Raw genomic sequence first — 8,247 nt, 5'->3', positions numbered from 1 at the left:
TTTACTTCAGATCTGGGGCGGGTTTTCATCTTGCAGAAGGAACAGAATAATGATGTTTCCCACAGCTGTAGTTTGCTACTCATTTCTCCTGGATGGACACCTGGTTTCAGGGACCATCTGCTGCTTTTTCCAAAGCCGATACCAGAAACATCTCTCCAGCTGAGAAGTAGGTGGGTGTCTCAAGGCAGCCTGCTGTGGGAAGGAGCCAGGGCATGGCAGAAGTGCAACTGTTAGCTGCAGCGGCACGGTCGGCTGCTGTGCGACAGCACCATCGTGTCCTTTCCCAGAGAACTGGGGGCTTTCAGCCATTCTGGGGGATGGGGGCATGGCCAAGAGCTCTGCAGCACCCTCCAAACCAGGCTGGCACAGTGCTGCGTGCGTGCAGACCTCCTCCTTTTGTCCACCGGGAGAGGAGGATTTCAGGGAAGAAATTCCAGGCAATGCGATACTTTTCAGACCTCAGTTATTTTTTGTAATCCCCTAGAAAGCAGTTTAAGAGTATTAAACACATATTACCAAGTAAATCAAGGCATGGGTGTAGCAACAGTTTAGCTTAACCTATATAATGTGCCAGGGGCAGTGCAGGCTTACAACATTACTGTGAAAGCACCATCCGCTTGCAGCCAGGGCACTAGGAATTGAAATCTGCTGCACGGGAAGCAGTCTGAGAGACACACTTTCCAGTTCAAGAGGCATCGGTCTGTCCCCCCATCTCCTTGATTGCTAGACAGTGTGACAAACGTGGTTTATTACTCTAACATTCTTGTTTTCACAAAGAGGAATAAGAAGCAGAATGGTCTTAAAATCAAGAGCAAAATTCTCTTGCATTAGAAAAATAAACTGCTTCCCCCAGGCTCAGAGAACGCTCATTCATTACTGAGTCTTGTTTGCAAAGAAATTTTAAGCAAATGTTGATAATAACAGGACACAATGGAAAATTATAGTCCTGTACAGCTTTCATATTGCATTAGTTCAGATCTACTTGCACCACCTGTTTAATTTCACCTTTCTCCCACTGATACCTCCTGGAGATTTCAGGACTACCTCCCTACATCTATATTTGGGTATAATTTGAGTGTAATTTGATACGTAATTAGGGTAAAATAGAAGACTGAGTATTTAACTACCCATACATCTCTCTCTAATTTAAATAATTCCTAATATATCTAACTAGTTTGCCTCATACTGCACTGATGTGTATTGAACTGGCGATAATGAAATAAGGAATGTGAGGGGGAAAAATGTTATTTCAGAGTCGGAAGATCACCAATTAATGACATGAAAAGCCTAGTGGGAATATCTGCACACTTAATGCCCCTTCTGCTTCAAATATAATGCGGCCATAGTCTCTGGCGTGAGGGCTCTCAGAACAGTCTTTAGAACAACTTGTGTTTCTGTGAAGCTGTCTCAATGTGAACAAATGTCCCACAGCCTCTGGACAGGACTTAAACATACAGAGGGTAAGAAATAAGATGAATTTCACCCTAGCTAGCTTCAGCAACGTCTTAGACATTGCATTTAAGAGGGGAACAAATTGTCTTTTGCAGTTGTATCTCCCTCTCTCTCTCTTTCTCTTTAAGCCAGATTACTGGCTTTAAAAAGTAGCCTAAATTTGAGATGGTTAATGTTAGGTGAGTTCAGCTCCTTGGTGTGTGACTATACACCCCTGTCAACTCGGTATACCATTTCACAGTCAGGGAATTGTTCAGCTGTTGAACGGGAGCTGGATGGGTTTTATGCTGGTGAAACAGCACTGCTGGATTTCGTCCTGCAATGTGGGAAATACTTTAGCACATTCCTGTCTTAAACACTATAGATTGTCCCCCTCATGCCTAAACAGGGGCAGGTGCTGATGGATGCACAGGCAGGCAAGAAGTAAGATGTGGCTACATATCTGAGGTTTCCGAATGTCATTCTATCTTCATCAATGGCAGGGGGGGGAAATGGCAAAAAAAAGGAAGTTTTTGAGGGGTAAAAAAAGTTTAATTTTGACAAGGATGAAAAGTTTTATTATGATACTGGTCAGCTACTTTCACACAATGTAAAATATATCCATTTAAATGGTACAATTTTAGTATGTAAAATATTGAAAATACAGTACAATGTAGCCTAATACCAGCTGGTTATTGCAAAAAAACAGTGCCTGTGGAAGCTGTTAACCATTCCGTTGAAAATGTCGACAAAATCTACTCTTTGCAGTGGAATGCTTTAATGTAGAGGGATCATAACTCTCACTGGAAAATTATTTTTCAAGAAATTTTCAATCCACACAAAAGTACAGCAAAAACCAGTCCATGCACAGGATCCTGGCCAGCCTGGGCTCCCGCCTGCCATGAGCTGGTGCAGAACCAACACTTTTCCCCATGACAAATCCTGGGGCAAAAGAATATGTCAGCTGAATTTCCTTGGGGTATGCTTTTATGTTGTTTTCCTCAGCGTAATCCCCACCGTTCCTTCCAAACCGTTTCTACGGATGCCAACAAGAGCTCTTGTATATCAGGGCATGCTGCTTCCTGCACCCCAATGGCTTCCCCTACTCCACTGCTGCCTACCTGCGATGCCACCAATGATGCACCCCCCAAAATATCAGGTCACCCTGCTGTCCCGCTTAGGAGCATTGCTCCACAATCTTTCATACTTCTAGGGCAGCTAAGTGGGGTGGTGAAATCCTCAGTGCTAACTTGCAGCATCTCCTGTGGGGCAGCTCCCAGCCTTGCTCCCACCACATCACCGCATTCCCGATGCAGTGCGGGCATCCGGAAACCCCCGGCTCGCTTGCTCACACGCTCCCTCCCCCTTCCCTGTCAGGGTTTCTTTCTGTGCAGAACAGATGGGCACAAGCTGTTTGGGAACCACTGCCCTTCCCTCCCCCAGACCCCACGGAAAGATGCATCACCGGAGCAGGGAGCAATCCCCTCCCGGCTGTGGCACAGCACCCTTTTCAGAGGGGCAGGTAAAAGTTTAACCAGGCTGCCTTTCAGCAGTGGAGGCAGAGCCGCCTTTCATAGCCATGATAAATTGCTCCTGTCAAAACTACATGAATGCTCATATTGAAAAGCTCTTCTTTCTTTCTTTTTAACTTTCCCCCTCTCTCCAGTCACACGGCGTCTCTCGGTTGTTAGCCAACATTTAATGCCCACTTAGTCAAAGGGCACTTCCACTCCTCCTCATCTCTCTGTCCTGTCCCCTGGGGCTGCTGGGGCTGAGTTGTCACAGGAATACTGACGGGGGATAAAATAAAAAAGACGGGGTGAGGAAGAAACCCTTTAATGCTTTTTGGGCCTTTGATTTCATTTGGGTCCTTCCACCAGTAGTCCCTAATCAAAGCAATTGTAGGAGGAAGAGGTAGACAGAGAGACATCTTCCAAGGAAGTTTCCAATTGTTGGTATGTTCTAAGTTAATAGTTTAGTTATATTTTATAATATTTTCCAAAGTTGTTAATGAATGCATAATGTAAAACAATCTGACACACCTCCTGTCCAGCAGATGTGCAGCAGCAAGGCCAAAGCGTCCTGGAGGTGTCCCAGGCAGGCAGAGCCTGCCCAGCAATTGGTGCACTTCTAGACCTTTCCCCACCTGTCAGCAGGTGCCTTTGCTCCATGGGTGCTCCAGGGCAGGAGCTACGGCTGGTGTAATCTCGGGGGGGGGTGGGGGGATCAGTCTTGGTTGTGGAATTCCCCCCACTTAGTCCAAAACTGCCTAGAGTTGCCAACCTGCTGGCCCTGCAGCAGCACTGCTCTGTTAGGGCTGGTACCATAACAATGGTCACAGAGGAATGGCTAGGAGGATGGCCTGGTTGTCACCATGAAGATCCTGTGAACCAATTGTCTGTTCTTAGGTTTGGGACTATCAGGAAGGATGGGTTTGGGGTGCTTGTCAAGCAAAAACCCAGCTCAGCCTGGCCTGGCCAGTCACTCAGCTACCTCAGATTCGCACCTCCAGGACAGGGGTTAAAGTCAATAAAAAGAAAGTTGACCCAAACATCCACGCAGAGCACCACACCTTTGTGTTGGTGCCATATTTGAGCATGTAATACCCACAAGCTCCTCCTCTTCTCCCTATAAGCTTGCTGTAAGGAACTGGGATGACAGGACACGGTACAGCTGTCCCCAGCTGTGCTGCTCTGACGCCTGTCCCCAGTCAAAGCCCACGGTCCGATGGGATCATGGCACTCACAGCACACCTGGCTCCCCGGGTGCTGTGTTTCACCCGACATGGCTGTGGGAAATACCCAAACCCTGGAGTGCTGCAGCTCCCCTTTTAGAACATTTCTCCCTTCTCCACAGCGCCTAAGTGGTAAAAGCTACCTACAAATTCAGCTCCAGACATTCAACACACATCATCTAAGAAGAGATTTCAGACCTATTCCCACACTCTGCTCTAATTCCTTCCTCTCGTGTTTTCTGTCCATGCTGATATCTAGCCATCGCCCAGCACTCCCAATATATCCTCCAGACCGTAAATATATATGCTGCTGCCCTGCTACAGCAATCAGTGACAGCAATATCTGGCACACACACACAGAGCTTTCCTAGGTGCATCTTCTCTGTGACAAATATTTCTGCTACGGTCCTCATAGCTAGTTACAGTGTCACTACGCTTATCGCTATCGGCCTCCCATAGGGTTCAGCAGTATCCGCATCTATATATGTATTTTGGGATATTAATACCATCAAGACACTCTTGTTATCCCAGCTTGCTTGCTCATTAACCCTTGTTATAACCATATATACACAGGATACATACAATGAAGACTGCACAGCTCTAACTCTGTTCCCACTTACCTATATAATCCCAGATATTTTAATAAAGACCAGGATTTTCCCATATATACACTCTCATTTTAAGGGCTGTGTTTCTTCTGACTGCAACAGAGTCACTGGAAAAGATTTGCTCTCCGATGAGCAAAAGAAAAGGGATGTTTAAAGAACAACTGAGTAATCTCCAGAGGCTGCCATTCAAGAATCACATCAGCACAGGCTGAAAGTCAGGCCTGATCCTTTCTTCAGCTGGCTGCCATCGTTATCTCCAGCTCTGGCAGTGGCCTGCTGACATTTCACAGACCATTTTCTCTCTCCGTGCCTCAGTTTCCCCTTGCCATCTACTGGGAAGACTGCGCTTCTCAATCCGCCATCAGAAGTGTTGTAGTGACTAAGTACTCGTGATACTGGCTTAGCTGATGATGTGTGTGCTGGTCCCTACTTGTGCAGAGCCTCAAAGCTGCCTGGAGGGCCTTTGCACTGCTTCAGCTTGCAAGGCTCAAGCCCAGCAGCTTTGCTACCATGGTCTCCTCTCCCCTCTATGTACCACTTCAAATCAGCCAAGTTACACCACAGTTATTAACTGGTTTTGAGTGACTTCTTAAGTTAATTATAATTTCACAGTGTAATATCAAGCATGATTAAAACAATTAGGTTTTCCACCCCCCTGCAATGCCTCCCTCCTTTGGCTTTCCCCTCTTCACCTTCCTCCTTCCCCTGCCTCCCTTCACCCTGGAAGTTTTTAGATACGCTTCTGCTCCACTGCAACAAATTGTATGGTAGGATCTGAAATTATTACCCTCTTAAATGCATTAAACTGTTCATAAAGCAATTTGCAATGCCAGTTACCAAACTACAGTGAGCCTCCCAGCCTGACACCTCCCAAATGCAGAAGGTTTCTTGGCAGCCGTATCCTGCTGCAATGCTCTCTCGCTCACTAGAGTCAACGCCTGAAACTTAGGAGAAATCAATGCAATTATAGATATGAAGGTCCAATTACTGTGAAATGTGATCAGTCTTTATCTCTGAGTCCCTTCAAGAAAATCAGGGAGGCCTTTTCTTTCTTCCCTTGTGAAGGGAGTTGCAATATAATGCAAAAGGATCTTTTAACAGATGACCAAAAGAGAGGGACGTCTGTCACTCAGCAGGTCAATTCTGATGTTGCCCGATACTGATTTCCCCTTAATACTGGTAAGATTATTCCTGATTTACACCTCGGTGCATCCATTGTGTCTTATGAAATCAGTCCCAACTGACACCGCTATCGGGTTCCCAGCCCAGCACCCTCCATGTGGCCGCCTCTTCCCCTCCAGATTCCTTGGGATATTTTTGCCCATTGGGGATTTTTTCACCCGCTGTTGATTGCATCTGCTCCCCGCTGCATGGCTGGCCTGGCTGCAGGGCTGAAGGCGGCAGAGGAGGGCACGGAGCTGTCTGGCTGCCCCCATTAGCACCTAGTGCTCATCCCCACAGGCGGGCTCGTGCCCCAGCGCGGAGAAGTGCCTGGGCTCCTAATGGGATTGAAACAGCCTTCCTAGGAAAATAATTTGCAATCCCTTCTGGGCCAGGCTTGATCCTTGTACCTGCCTAGCTGGGCTGATAGACACCTGGAAGGGCCAGCCCCAGCGAACACTCATTTTCCTGGCAAATATAGGCTGGTTTCGACATCCCCAGCAAACAGGGGCAGAGAGAATGATTTGCAGTCTCTGTGTACGCAATACAGGCAGGTTTTGCTCAGTGGCAGTCACACACACCGCAATAAGGTGATTTTAACATAAAAACAGTCCCTCCACACATACCCAAAACTATCCCCCAGCTTCTGTACATGGGATATCAGTGAGAGGGAGTCGTATCTCTCTGTGCTTTACCTTTTATCCAACAGAGCAGGATCCTGACCAGGGCCAGGCCATGACTCCAATTATACAAGCAGAAGTAAGTAACTATCTGCATTAATAAAGAATATAATCCTTTATCTCTGTTAATTAGAAATCAATCAGCGAGAGGAAAAGATATATAAATTAGCTAATAGTTAATTACTGGAACTATATTGAGAAATATATGTATATACAAAGTATAAAATCTGTTCGAGATTAACCATATATTGGGGTTTATATCTAGAACTGCAGAAGAAGAATGTGTTTGCCACCACAGCCAAGTGTGAAGAAGGCCATTCATCACAAGCCTCATAGCACCTTGTTGAAGGATCCCAAAGCCCTTAGCAAACATTGGTAAATAGACCTCCATGCACTCCCAAAGGGAACCATTATCATCATTATTTAGCAGTGCTGGGCAGGAGCCCAGGAGTCCCGATCTCCATTCCTGCCTACACAGCTCCAGTTTGATCCCTGCTCCTTTTCTGGAGAGCGCCCATCCACTTTCCCAAACCACTAACTTGCAGCCAAAGGTTGTAGGAGCCAGATTGTCGCCAAGCTAAGACCTGGGGACAGCAGGGCTATCATCTGAGTTGGCTTCAAGCTGTTCAGCTTGAAGAGTTGACCCTTAGCACCTTGATCCATGCCTTTGCCCTGGGCTAAGCACCGCAGGCACAGCCAGGCTCCCCAGGAGGGCACCAAATGGAGGAGAAACGGATGGGAACATGGTCCTTGGATGCCCGTTGCCCTCTCCCTGCTCTGTTGTTTAAAGTGCATTTTAACCAGCAAGGAGGATCCTTTGTCCCGGTGCGAGCAGGGCAGGGCTGCACCACGGCGTCCAGCAGCCTCTCCACATTGCGCTCGGGCGTTCGCCCCGCTCCAGCTGCTGCATTTTAGCGGGGAATGTTACATGGACTGCGTCATCTCTTTAAACAAAATCCCTGCTGCATTTTACCCTGGGAAGAGGAGGTGGAGAGGACAGCGTGAAGCTGAACAGCAGGTTGAAATGCGCTCGTGCGAACGGCAGGCATCGCCGTGCCGGTGTATTTATAGGTGCCGACTGTATCGTGGCCGGGGGCAGAGGCAGCCAAACACATGCTGCCTGTCGGCACTCGCTGCTGCCACCTGAACAGCCTGCACACGTGTCCTCACAGCCCCAAACATGTGAAGAAATCCCGAGAATGCTCTCCACACGCCAGGGCATTGACTCAAGAGGCCTGAGAAAATAAATAATCACAACATATCTGAAGGTGTTTTTATTTTCTTCCCAGATTCTGGACCCAACTTTACATTTTCAAGGGTTTCCAACCACAGCAGCATCTATTTCCTTCTCTTACCTTTGATTTTCCCCTTGAATTTCATACATATTTTCTTTTCTCACCACTGCACAAAAATTACAATAAGTAATTTGCTTATCGGGGGTACAAAAATTGTGTTACTGTACAGACTGGTTTTGCAACACTGAATGAGTGTTGCCTGTTAGGGATGTAAATGTAGAGTTAATCCTGTTCTTCATGGCCTGCACTTTCTCTGTACTTGTTTATTCCACATTTTTTGTCTGCCCCACAATGGATCAAACTGTTTAACCTTCGACTGCAAAGGCAGAAGAATGACT

The sequence above is a fragment of the Phalacrocorax carbo genome, chromosome 14 (assembly GCF_963921805.1).
Source record: "Phalacrocorax carbo chromosome 14, bPhaCar2.1, whole genome shotgun sequence".
NCBI lineage: Eukaryota > Metazoa > Chordata > Aves > Suliformes > Phalacrocoracidae > Phalacrocorax > Phalacrocorax carbo.
This window is presented reverse-complemented; position numbering follows the sequence as displayed.